Source organism: Petromyzon marinus, chromosome 32 (genome assembly GCF_048934315.1).
Source record: "Petromyzon marinus isolate PM22_M1 ecotype Great Lakes invasive population chromosome 32, UKy_Petmar_22M1.pri1.0, whole genome shotgun sequence".
Classification (NCBI taxonomy): Eukaryota; Metazoa; Chordata; class Hyperoartia; order Petromyzontiformes; family Petromyzontidae; genus Petromyzon; species Petromyzon marinus.
Window position 1 is genome coordinate 10104679 of NC_133698.1, and position 14832 is coordinate 10119510.

Below are 14832 nucleotides of genomic sequence, written 5' to 3' on the forward strand. Positions count from 1 at the left end.
ATTTACGTGTTTTTTATTTATTTTCTAAATTTCGGACCCCTTTATAGCATATGCTACAGGCCCCGCAACTACTGGCTTGATCCGGCACCCCTGGTGGCCACGTGCGCACCCACGGGTGAGCTTCTTGCACGCCGGGCACAGCCGTCGTGCGTCCTGCTCTCGGGGTGCCGTCGGCGGCGGCTTTGGGTGCCGTTTGCCGCCGGTTTCATGTTCCCCGCCACATTTAGATTCGACGGTCGTCGCGATCGTTTCGATCATTTGGCTGCTTTGAATGTCCGCGCGGTGAGTCCCCTGTCGTTTGTGGCCAAGTCTCCGCTGACAAACAAGTTCATACCTCGGTGGGCGGCCTATACCTGGTATGATACAACAGCAAAAAAATTGGTTTATTTGTATATTTTTTAAAATCATTTGTTTACCTTTCCAAAACGTGGCACTCCCATCGTGTTTGTTGCTGTGACGTTCTGACCCCGTGCCCGCGACTGGACATTTGTGACAAAAAAAGGGGCTTTATAGCTCATCGGATTCCTTCCGCAGCGCGCATGAATGCGCCGATTCTGACGTTTCCTGCCTTGACCAAACGGCACGATCCACAGTGGGGGCTCTTGTCCAGCACGGGGAGCGACAAATGGGCCCTTTACGTGGGACAGTAAAACTGCGCACGCACATCGAGTCGACTGGTGGACACTCTCGCGATGTTCACGAAGGACTAAAGGCGGAGCTGGACTATGGCACGGATACGGACCAACAACGTCGGTGCAACGTTGGCATGTGGGTTGGAACCGTTGGACCAACGTTGGTTCGACGTTGCAGCAACGTTCGTGCAACGTTAAGACGTGGGCTGGAACCGTTATACCAACGTTGGTACAACGTTGGAGTAACGCTCGAAATGGGCACAGCCCAAATGTCAGTCAGCCAATGTTAATTTAAGTGGTGGATAGCGACCGCGACGGTGGTTGGGTTTTCCCACCAATCAAAGGGCTGCCCGGTACAAAATTAGCATGACAATGTAAGATCGTTCAGCAGCTTCCATGGGGGGGGGGGGGGGGGGGGGCCTGAGTTGGCTATGTTAATGTGAGAAATTAGCATGTTAATGGAAGATCGCAAAGCAAAAACCTCGAGCTCGGTGAGCGAAGTGGCTGTGTTAGTGTGGGAAATTTAACGTGTTAATGCTAGATCAGAGAGCCGAAAATAACAACTAACATCGGAAGGTGGTAGGGTGGGAACATCACAGTCAGTTATGACTTAAACTGGTTGATAACGTCCTTCCAATGATTGCTCAGTTTATGCCCATCTTCTAGATTGAAATTGTGTCTGTGCCTATATATATGGATGGCTTCATGAACGATTCTTTGTTGATAGCCAGTGGGTTTGCAAAGTACTTCGTCTTAGAGAAATCAATTTCGTGTGAGCCCACCGCATTAAAACAATGATCAGCCACGGCCGAGGTACTGGTCCTACCGTGTTTCAGATCTGCCTTATGTTCATGAACACGGTCCGAGACATGTCGCTTAGTTTCTTCAATGTAACTACTGCCGCAGACACAGCTTAGTTTATAGACGCCGGAGTATTGCATGTCAGGGATCACATCCTTCACAGATGGGATCAGATCACGAATTATCAGTGACTATGTCACTGATAAAGTAGTCACTACGCGACTGATAATGTAGTGACTACATCACTGATAATGTAATGACTACGTTACTGATGATGTAGTTACTACGCCACTTATAATTTAGTAACTACATCACTGATAATGTAGTTACTACGCCACTGATGATGTAGTTACTACGCGACTGATAATGTAGTTACTACACCACTGATAATGTAGTTACTACACCACTGATAATGTAGTTACTACGCCACTGATAATGTAGTTACTACACCACTGATAATGTAGTTACTACACCACTTATTATGTAGTTACTACGCCACTGATAATTTAGTTACTACGCCACTGATAATGTAGTTACTACGCCACTGATGATGTAGTCACAACGTCACTGATGATGTGGTCACAGCGTCACTGATAATGTAGTTACTACACCACTGATAATGTAGTCACTACGTCACTGATAATGTAGTTACTACATTACTGATAATGTAGTTACTACACCACTGATAATGTAGTTACTACACCACTGATAATGTAGTTACTACACCACTGATAATGTAGTTACTACGCCACTGATAATGTAGTTACTACGCCACTGATAATGTAGTTACTACACCACTGATAATGTAGTCACTACACCACTGATAATGTAGTTACTACGCCACTGATGATGCAGTTACTACACCACTGATAATGTAGTTGCTACACCACTGATAATGTAGTTACTACGCCACTGATGATGTAGTTACTACGTCACTGATAATGTAGTTACTACGCCACTGATAATGTAGTTACTACACCACTGATAATGTAGTTACTACGCCACTGATAATGTAGTTACTACACCACTGATAATGTAGTTACTACATCACTGATAATGTAGTTACTACACTGCTGATGATGTAGTTACTACACCACTGATAATGTAGTTACTACATCACTGATAATGTAGTTACTACACCACTGATAATGTAGTTACTACACCACTGATAATGTAGTTACTACACTGATAATGTAGTTACTACACCACTGATAATGTAGTCACTACACCACTGATAATGTAGTTACTACGTCACTAATGATGTAGTTACTACATCACTGATAATGTAGTCACTACACCACTGATAATGTAGTTACTACGTCACTGATGATGTAGTTACTACACTACTGATAATGTAGTTACTACGTCACTGATGATGTAGTTACTACACTACTGATAATGTAGTTACTACGTCACTGATGATGTAGTTACTACGTCACTGATGATGTAGTTACTACGTCACTGATGATGTAGTTACTACACCACTGATAATTAGGAGGAGACACTGGCTGTTGCTATTTTGATATCGCGCGCTTTCTCGCCCACTCACGATGGAGAAAAACAAACTCGAGAGAGAGACAGAGGGGCTGAGATGAATTTGTGGAAGGTGGAGTGGGAAGTAGAGAGTTGGTAGGTGTGGGGGAGCCACTGAGAAGAGGGGAGATGAAGGTGGCTGTGTTTGGGGGGGGGGGAGGGAACCTGGTAGCATCGTGGTTAACGCACCGCACTACGAACCCGGCGACCCGAGTTCGATATTGGCAAATTCAATGGCCAATACATGATTATCTGAAGCGGTCCTGGGCCTCTCCTCGGTCGACTCAACCTCAAGTGAATACCTGGCGCGGTGTGTAAACATCACCACTGGGGAGACAAAGGCGGCCGGGCGTGGTGCCGGCCTTCATAGGTGCTCGCTAACAGCACTTACCCCAACAATCTGTTACAGGCTACATGGGGGGGGGGGGGGGGGGGGGGGGTGGGGGTAGGGATCTTTGCCTTTGCCTCTAGATAAGGAAAAGTGTCACCACGATCACCAGCAGCAAAGACGAGAGCGTAGCCCGACACCACCGACACAATCAGCGGCAGAATCACCACCGCCACGATTGTACTCATCGGCACCGCTGCTCGCGAGTCAAACGTCCCCCACCACCCCACCGCTCGGAGGCTCGTTGAAGTGTCACGATTCGACGGAGAGAAGAATAGAAAAAACACATTCCACCACGACGATATTCCGCTTTGTGTTCCGCATGCTGCTCTGTCCGCCGCATTCGCACCGGGACGTCGGTGCGACTCGTGCGGACAGCCGCGTGACGGGCGAGGAGTCGATTTTAACCGACGAATCCATCGACGCCTCGTCACTTGCCTCATCACCACCAGCAGCACCACCAACACCACCAGCAGCACCAGCAGCAGCAGCAGCACCACCGCTTCCACGGAAAAAACAAAACATCACCGCAGACAAAGGTTCCCCGTGTAGCCTAACACAGGCTGTTGGGGGCAAGAGCTGTGGGCACTGGCGGAGCCAGTGTGGGGGGGGGGGAGGGTGGCACGTGCCCCCCCCCCCAATGATCCGCTGCCACTGTGCAGCATATTATGACGTGCCAGGGACTCTGTGAGATGATAGGACAATAGTCTGAGTCCATAATTGGCAATAAGTAACGGCAAAATAGTTATAAGTGACTCACAGAATTGTGCGCAGTTGCGTATACAGAGTCCACGACTTCCCTGAAGGCATCAACACCTTCAGCGAGCGCGATGCCGATCACACACGGTTCGAATTCGACCCTCGAATAAGAAGCAAGGGACAAGTCCTTACTTACTAACAACTCTTTACTTACTAACAACTCCTTACTTACTAACAACTCTTTACTTACTAACAACTCCTTACTTACTAACAACTCCTTACTTACTAACTCCTTACTTACTAACAACTCTTCTATAATTTTTCATTGCTGGAGGGGTTGCCCCCCTACCTGAAAATCCTGGTTCCGCCATTGGCTGTGGAAGATGTATTTTATGAAGGCCGGCACGGCACACGAGTTTTGGCCAGCACCACGCCCAATCACCTTTGTCCCCAGGCACTGAGGTTTACACGCACCCCAGACACGTGCTCATTTAAGGTTGAGTCGACCTCGGGCAGACCGCTTCAGATTCAACTCTGCACTGATGCTGGGAATCAAACCGGGGTCGCCGGGTTCGCAGAGCGGCTCGCGAGCCGCTGCGCCGCCATCACCATCGCCGTCACCACAATTACCACCACCTGCATCACCAACAACCATTCCATCACCAACATCACAATCACCGCCACCACCGCCACCATCTCCGATTAGCACGGTTGGCTATGCACGGTGCGAAAGAAGTTCAACAACATACACATACACACACCAATCTTCAACATAACCAACCATAATCACCACCACCACCACCAATCATCACCATCAACCAAAATCATTACCACCACCATCAATGCTACATTTTTGGGGTATTATCATGATGCTGATCATCTACCATGATATATACACTGCTGAATGAGGGCCCTCTGTTCAACTTGCCCGGTGCATTTTTTTGACAGGAAAATGACCAAATCATTCTTGGTTTGGTTGCGCACCAGTTGGGACACTGCACTAAGAACGCGGGCGTCTGGGTTTGATTCCCTATCCTAGGAATGCGATCAGAATCAATGTATTTATACTGGAGGAATCCGATGGGCTATAAAAGCTCATTTTGTCACACATGTCCAGTAGACGTGCTATCAGATCGTGAAAGCTAATCAGGTCTGACCCTGGCTTAGTAGAGTACATATTTTTTTTATATATATAAACAGGTAAGGCCCACTGAGCTATATATCTCTTCGTGAGAAGTGGCCTGGCTTCCACGAATGACAGCTCAACGAAGTGGCTTATCGTGTGGAAATGTATAGCAGCCAACTGCGCTAAATGCATGTTTCTAAATGTGTAGGGAAAAACCGGAGGACCTGGAGAAAAATCCATGTGACCACGAAGAGAACACGCAAAAACTTCGAATATACAGCAGGCGTCAGGGTCGGGATCGAACCCACAACCTCCTGTATACCAGGCGAGGTAGTTAACATCTCCTAGCCTCAACTAGCCCAACCCAGCGGAGTCGAGCTGAGTCAGCCCAGCCGACCCGAGCCAGCCCAGCTGACCCGAGCCAGCCCAGCCGACCCGAGCCAGCCCAGCCGACTCGAGCCAGCCCAGCTCACCCGAGCCAGCCCAGCTGACCCGAGCCAGCCCTGCTGACCCGAGCCAGCCCAGCTGACCCGAGCCAGCCCAGCCAACCCGAGCCAGCCCAGCCGACCCGAGCCAGCCCAGCTCACCCGAGCCAGCCCAGCTCACGCGAGCCAGTCCAGCCGACCCGAGCCAGCCCAGCCGACCCGAGCCAGCCCAGCTCACCCGAGCCAGCCCAGCTGACCCGAGCCAGCCCAGCCGACTCGAGCCAGCCCAGCTCACCCGAGCCAGCCCAGCTGACCCGAGCCAGCCCTGCTGACCCGAGCCAGCCCAGCTGACCCGAGCCAGCCCAGCCAACCCGAGCCAGCCCAGCTGACCCGAGCCAGCCCAGCTCACCCGAGCCAGCCCAGCTGACCCGAGCCAGCCCAGCTGACCCGAGCCAGCCCAGCCAACCCGAGCCAGCCCAGCTGACCCGAGCCAGCCCAGCTCACCCGAGCCAGCCCTGCCGAGCCAGCCCAGATAACCCGAGCCAGCAGCCCCCACAGGGCGAGCCGGGCCGACCTCGGGTGAGCCAGCCCTGCACAGTGTGGCCCCCCACGTGGCATCGCGGGGGTCGCGGTGCTGGGGGGCGTGGGGGGGGGGCAAGGGGGGGGGCACAGAGGCGCCGCCTGTGTGCCTCACAGCGAGAAGGACCCGGGTTCGAGTCCCGACGCGGACGCCTCAACCGCGTGTAGTTTCTACGCTATCGCCCTGCGTACCACTGCATGGGTTTCCTCCGGAGAGGTCTGGTTCCCTCCCATAGATTATAACAAAGACAACAACGACAACGACGCACTATGCAGTTGGTGATGGCCAAACGTCCCAACGTTGCAAGGACAATCGTGAAAACGTCTTCAGATTCAAGTGTGCCTTTTCCTGGGTACATAGGAAGTAAGTATCATGTTGAGGATGTATTCCGTAGATGGTCAATTGATGGTACTGAATCATCATCAGTACTACTGATGATGATGATGCTAATGATGGATTCTGCTGCTGCTAGTTACGATGGATTGGGGCAGATGGTCACCTCTCCATGACGATGAATTGTAATAGCTTGGATAGATGGTCAGTTCATGATGATTATGTAGATGATGATGATAATGATGGTGGTGATAATGATGATGGTGATAATAATGGTGATAATGACGATGGTGATGGTAAACTGAAGAATAATGATATTTCATTGATGGTGACGATTAATCATGAGGTATGAATAGACGATAAGCTGATGATGATGATGATTATTTTTGTTATTATGAAGATTGTGAATAACGAAAATGTTACTTTGGTGTGCGGTTGACGAAAACAATTGACGACTACAAAGAGCTGATGCCGTTAGTAATTGAACAATAATGCATAACGTAGGTAGCTGATGGTGATCCTGATATAGTTGGTATATCGTAAGTTAATTATGATGATGATTCTGTTAGAGTTGGTATTTAGTAAGTTGATGATGATTCTGATAGAGTTGGAATATAGTAAGTTGATGATGATGATTCTGATACAGTTGGTATATCGTAAGTTGATGATGAGTGTGTTCGAGTTGTTATATAATAAGTTGATGATCATGATAGAGTTGGTATTTAGTAAGATGATAGTGACTCTGAAAAAGTTCGTATATAGTAATTTGACAATTCTGATAGAATTCGTACAGTGAGGGAAAAAAGTATTTGATCCCCTGCTGATTTTGTACGTTTGCCCACTGACAAAGAAATGATCAGTCTATAATTTTAATGGTAGGTTTATTTGAACAGTGAGAGTCAGAATAACAACAACAAAATCCAGAAAAACGCATGTCAAAAATGTAAAAAATTGATTTGCATTTTAATGAGGGAAATAAGTATTTGACCCCCTCTCAATCAGAAAGATTTCTGGCTCCCAGGTGTCTTTTATACAGGTAACGAGCTGAGATTAGGAGCACACTCTTAAAGGGAGTGCTCCTAATCTCAGCTTGTTACCTGTATAAAAGACACCTGTTCACAGAAGCAATCAATCAATCAGATTCCAAACTCTCCACCATGGCCAAGACCAAAGAGCTCTCCAAGGATGTCAGGGACAAGATTGTAGACCTACACAAGGCTGGAATAGGCTACAAGACCATTGCCAAGCAGCTTGGTGAGAAGGTGACAACAGTTGGTGCGATTATTCGCAAATGGAATAAACACAAAATAACTGTCAATCTCCCTCGGCCTGAGGCTCCATGCAAGATCTCACCTCGTGGAGTTGCAATGATCATGAGAACGGCGAGGAATCGGCCCAGAACTACACGGGAGGATCTTGTCAATGATCTCAAGGCAGCTGGGACCATAGTCACCAAGAAAACAATTGGTAACATACTACGCCGTGAGGGACTGAAATCCTGCTGCGCCCGCAAGGTCCTCCTGCTCAAGAAAGCACATATACATGCCCGTCTGAAGTTTGCCAATGCACATCTGAATGATTCAAGAGGACAACTGAGTGAAAGTGTTGTGGTCAGATGAGACCAAAATGGAGCTCTTTGGCATCAACTCAACTCGCCGTGTTTGGAGGAGGAGGAATGCTGCCTATGACCCCAAGAACACCATCCCCACCGTCAAACATGGAGGTGGAAACATTATGCTTTGGGGGTGTTTTTCTGCTAAGGGGACAGGACAACTTCACCGCATCAAAGGGACGATGGACGGGGCCATGTACCGTCAAATCATGGGTGAGAACCTCCTTCCCTCAGCCAGGGCATTGAAAATGGGTCGTGGATGGGTATTCCAGCATGACAATGACCCAAAACACACGGCCAAGGCAACAAAGGAGTGGCTCAAGAAGAAGCACATTAAGGTCCTGGAGTGGCCTAGCCAGTCTCCAGACCTTAATCCCATAGAAAATCTGTGGAGGGAGCTGAAGGTTCGAGTTGCCAAACGTCAGCCTCGAAACCTTAATGACTTGGAGAAGATCTGCAAAGAGGAGTGGGACAAAATCCCTCCTGAGATGTATGCAAACCTGGTGGCCAACTACAAGAAACGTCTGACCTCTGTGATTGCCAACAAGGGTTTTGCCACCAAGTACTAAGTCATGTTTTGCAGAGGGGTCAAATACTTATTTCCCTCATTAAAATGCAAATCAATTTATAACATTTTTGACATGCGTTTTTCTGGATTTTTTTGTTGGTGTTCTGTCTCTCACTGTTCAAATAACCCTACCATTACAATTATAGACTGATCATTTCTTTGTCAGTGGGCAAACGTACAAAATCAGCAGGGGATCAAATACTTTTTCCCTCACTGTATATAGTAAGATGATAGTGACTCTGAAATAGTTGGTATATAGTAATTTGATAATTCTGATAGAATTGGTATATAGTAAGATGATGGTGACGATTCTAATAGAGTTGGTATATAGTAATCTGATGCTGCTGTATAAGCCGTTTAGTTATCCATGCCTCTGTATAAACTACCCGCTGCATTATTTATATGCAGCGTTTACTGTTTCGAAAAATGCACGTAACACTCTCTGTACCATAAACACCGGCACGGAACATGTAAACACGCACACACAGGCACGTGTAAACACACAACTCCCGTACACACACAGAGCACACACACACAGTACACACACAGAGTACACACACAGTAAAGACACAGAGTACACACACAGAGCACACACACAGTACACACACAGAGCACACACACACAGTACACACACAGAGCACACACACAGAGCACACACACACAGTACACACACAGAGTACACACACAGTAAAGACACAGAGTACACACACAGAGCACACACACAGTACACACACAGAGCACACACACAGTACACACACAGAGCACACACACAGAGCACACACACACAGTACACACACAGAGTACACACACAGACACACACAGTACAGACACAGAGTACACACACAGAGTACACACACAGTACAGACACACAGACACACACAGAATACACACACAGAGTACACACGTACACACACAGAGTACACACACAGACACACACATACAGAGTACACACACAGACACACACACAGTACAGACACACAGACACACAAACAGTACAGACACAGAGTACACACACAAACACAGTACAGACACACAGTACAAACACACACACAGTACAGAGAGAGTACACACACAGTACAGGCACAGAGTACACACACAGACACACACACAGTACAGACACACAGTACACACAGACACAGAGTACACACACAGACATACACACAGACACACACACAGTACAGACACACACACAGTACAGACACAGAGTACACACACACAGTACAGACACAGACTACACACAGTACAGACACAGTACACACACAGTACACACACACAGTACACACACAGAGTACACACACACACAGAGTACACACACAGCACACACACACAGAGTACACACACAGCACACACACACACACAGTACAGACACACACATAGAGTACACACACAGAGAGTACACACACAGTACAAACACACAGACACACACAGAGTACACACACAGACATACACACAGAGTACACACACAGTACAGACACACAGTACACACACAGTACAGACACACAGTACACACACAGAGTACACACACAGAGTACAGACACACACACAGAGTACCCACACAGAGTATAGACACAGCACACACACACACAGTACAGACACACACACAGAGTACACACACAGTACAGACACACAGTACAGACACACAGTACACACACAGACATACACACATAGTACACACACAGTACAGACACACAGAGTACACACACGGTACACACAGGCACAGGAGAGGACTGTCTACCCCTCACTGTGAGTGGAGCGGGATGCAGTCCGCCAGACCTCCCGTATTCTATCGAAGTCCAGGCGTCCGCAGCCCAACTCCCGACAGAGGGAATGGCACCGTATCGGACGTTCCACGTGGTTATGCAGCGATTTACTCTTGTTTTCCTGAGGATCCTCCGAGGGATGGTGGCATTATTATTCGATGCGGACTCGCCGAGTCCCAATACTAACTGAGTCTCGAGACTCGTGGTGCGCTGCAATGGCTAGCAGATGTTAACTACCTCGCCTGGTATACAGGAGCTCGGTGGGTTCGATCCCGACCCTGACGCCTGCTGTGTATTTGGAGTTTGCGTGTCTCTCTCTCTCTCTCCCCGTGGTCACGTGGATTTGTCTCCTGAATCGACGTCCGTCTGGAGCATTTGGCCGCTATGAATGTCCACGTGATGATGACGATGATGATGAGCAACTTCGTTGAGCTATCATCTGTGGTGGCCCAGGGGGTCGCTTCTGAAAAAAAAGGGAGCGACGCAGCTCAGCGCGGCCTTCCCCGGTCAAACGAGAAGAACTTTTTCTGTTGAGCTTACTTTAGCATTGCCCTGTGGCTAGCGTGGCTGACGTTTCACAGCAAACGGAACTTCTTCGGAGCGGAGAGAGAGAAGGGTTGGGGGTTGGGTGGCGGGAATATTGACGTGGGGTTGGAGGTCACCCCCAGCCTTACACTCGTTTAAGAGTATTTGGCTGCTATAAATTTCCACGCGATGATGATAAGCCATTTCGTCGCGCTATCATTTGTGATGGCCAGGTCACTTGTTTGAAAAAAATTGCAATATAGCTCAGTGGGCCTTAACTGGTAAAAAATAAATAGTTGAGTATTTTTCGCTTCTTTTTCAGGAAGGTACTGCCACGTTTTTTTTGCAGTGGGGTCATTGACGCTTGTCCCCTGCACTGGCTTCTGACACATGCGCACTTAAATGTTTGTTGTTTTCCCTGTCATCCTTTGGCAATTATGTAACCAGGGGAGGAGGGGTTACCAGCCCCTCGCGTCTATTTAAAAAAAAAAAACTATAAAACTACTATTTTTATTTTACCATGTAAGGCCCACTTAGCTACGTAGCTCTCGTTCAGAAGCTGCGACGCGGCTCGTCATCATCGTCACGTGGAGATTTACAGCGGCCGAATACTCGGTGACGTTGATTCTAAATGCGGAGGGAAAGACCGGAGGACCCGGAGTAAAATCCACGCGACCACGAGGAGAGACAGAGAGACAGGCAAACTCCAAATATACAGCAGCAGGCGTCAGGCTAGGGATCGAACCCACGACCTCTTGCATACCGGGCGAGGTAGTTAACATCTCACCACGGAGAGAAAGAGACACGCAAACTCCAAATATACAGCAGCAGGCGTCAGAGTCGGGATCGAACCCACGACCTCCTGTGTACCAGGCGTGGGAGTTAACATCTCACCCAACCTGTCTCGCCACCCTCCCGTGAGCCACCGCGGTGAATGTGATCACACCACGAGGGGGGGGTAAACATCTGGCTGACGTCGGCCTGAACCCCCCCTCCCCCCATGGTCACAGCCCACCGCGGCGCTACCGTCCCGAGACCGCGAGCAGGTGGTGGTTATTTTTGCCAGTGGGGTGTGTGTACAAAAGACGTACAGAAACACACATGGTATATATATAAAGACAAAGATCCTCCGTATAGCCTGTAACAGACTGTTGGGGCAAGTGCTGTTATGCGAGCACCTGTGAAGGGTGGCACAGCAGACGAGGGAGTGGGTGGCCAGCACCACGCCCGGCCGCCTTTGTCTCCCCAGTGACGAAATTTACACACCGCACCAGGTACTCATTTGAGGCTGAGTCTACCTAGGAGAGGCCCAGTACTGGGTGTTTGTCGTGAGCGGGAATCGTAGTGCAGCGCACTAACCGCTAGACTACCGCTCCCCACAGTATATATACACACACACCACACATAAAAACAAAGATTCCCCGTATAGGCTCAACGGACTGTTGGGGGCAAGTGCTGTTAGCGAGCACCCGTGAAGGCCGGCACGGCACACGATGGGGGTATCTAGCTAACACAACGCCGAACCGCCTTTGTCTCCCCAGTGGCGATGTTTACTGCACACCGCACCGGGTACTCATTTGAGGCTGAGTCGACCTAGGAGAAGCCCAGGACTGGTTCAGATTATCGTCGCCGTCACTGGCGTTGACCCGTGAGCGTGTGCGAACCGAGGTACGGGGTGGGCCGGGTTCACTGCGCGGCGAACTGACCACCGCGCCACCACTCCCCACAGATACAAAGATCCCCCGTTCAGCCCTAAAAGTCTGTTTGGGGCAAGTGCTGTTAGCGAGCACCTATGATACGCACACTCGCGAACAGCACTTGTCCCAACAGTCTATTTGAGGCTATAGGGGGCATCTTTGATACATTATATACCCGTGTTTATATACGCTTCTGTGTGTCTCTATAGACTATACATTGTGAACACGATAGCTGACGCGCAACACCACGTGTGTGTGCGTGTGTGTGTGTAAAACTGCCAAAAGATGTAGATTAAACAAATGATCCTTGCTTTTGGGGAAACTTCCGTATATGCTACAGCTGCCAACACGGCTAAACATGCACGTAACACACGGACACACGCGTGACCCCCACACAAAAGACAAAGATCCCACGTATAGCCTTAACAGACTGTTGGGGCAAGTGCTGTTGGCAATCACCCCCCAAGGCCGACACGGTGCCACTCCTGGCCACCTTTGTCTCCCTAGTGGTGACATTTACATATCACACAGGTACTTAATTGAGGCCGAGTCGACCTAGGTGGCCATGAGCAGATTCATTGCGTAGTGCGCTACCCGCTACACTACCGCTCCTCACTTCTAACACACACAAACAAAGATCCCCCGTATTACCTTAACAGACTGTTGGGGCAAGTGCTGTTAGCGAGCACCTATGAAGGCCGGCACGGCACACGAGGGGGTGGGTGGCCAGCACCACGAACCGTCCGCCTTTGTCTTCCCAGTGGTAATGTTTACACACCACACCAGGTACTCATTTTAGGCTGAGTCGACCTAGGGGAGGCCCCGGACTGATTAAGATAATTGTCACTGGTGGTGGCCATGAGCGGGAATCGAATTCGGGTCACCGGATTCATTGCGCCGCGAGCTAACGACTACACTACCGCTCCCCACTTACTAACACACACACACACACGTGTATACATATGCAGTGACATAGACTCAGTCACGTAGCAGCATAGCGCTGGCTGCTGGCAGGGAAGGGGACCTGCAGCTTGCAGCAGCCCTGACTGACAGCAGGTCACGTGATAGACCAGAGAGGGATGAAGGGGAAAGGTTACGGAAGGGGCACGTCGAGAACCCGCTGGTAGGTTCCAGAAGGGGGGCGTGGCCGGAGCCAGGCCATGCCCCCCAGTATAAGAGGGGCCCCGGGAGGGGAGCTCGGGGCTGTCGTTTGGAGTGGGATCCCCGTCGTCGTCGTTGCTGTTGAAGATCGTCGCCATCGTCGCCGTTGTCTCGCCGCCTTCGTCACTGTCGTCGTCACTGTCGTCGTCACTTGATATATTGCGCTGCTAGACGGTAGTTGGCTGTCTCGGTTTCAGCGTCGTCAGTGTCAGACGGCCAGCGTTGTGTATAGGCTAGCGACTTACGTAGAGTCGCGTAGAAACGACAGAGAAGAGTGTGTACCAGCGTGGGGTGGGTATCGTGCAAAGGGGTGCACGGTTGAATAAAGGAACTGCCTCCAAAAACTTGTGTCTCCCAAGCCAGCAATTACACATCCATGCATCCACACGCACGCACACACGTTACCATACGCATACACACACCTGCACAGACAAGCGCACACGCACTGAATATAACACGTGACAGATACGTAGCGTGACCACGCACGCAGCCAGCGTTGCGTTTTCTCGAGTTTGACCAGAATAAAATAACAAGATTACGGCATTAAAAGTTTGGAGGAATCAAGACGAGGGTTTACTACACCTCTCACCAATTTGAAAACCCATGCAACCACCGCTCTCTTGGCAGCCGCCAGTGGTGGTTTGCAAAGCAAAAAAAAAACAATAAAACCTCCACCAACCCCTTGCAGTCACCGAGAACAAGTGCCACGGATTTGCCTTTTAAGGGCCCAACGTTTAAAAAGCCCTACGTCGCGCACGCTCTCTCTTCCCATCTCACAGCGGCTGCCCGAACACACGTGGCCACGCCACGGCTGATGGGGCAGCCGAGTCGAGGTTATGGAAGGCGATGGGGGAAAACAGGAAAATGGAGCGGCGGAGGGAGGGAGGGAGAGAAGAAGGCAGAGGACGAGGAAGGAAGGAACGGGGAATGAGAAGGGAAAGGGTGGAAGGTGGAAGGTGGAATCGGGAGGATAAGGAGGTGAGGAGAGATGA

The 14832-nt window shown here is 49.6% G+C and overlaps 1 protein-coding gene across 1 annotated transcript in view; it reads right to left on the reverse strand.

Moving 5' to 3' along the window:
• The window catches only part of LOC116948159 (uncharacterized), a 191095-nt gene that overhangs the window by 121008 nt on the left and 55255 nt on the right, over positions 1-14832 (reverse strand). The gene's annotated exons all lie outside the window — the stretch shown is intronic.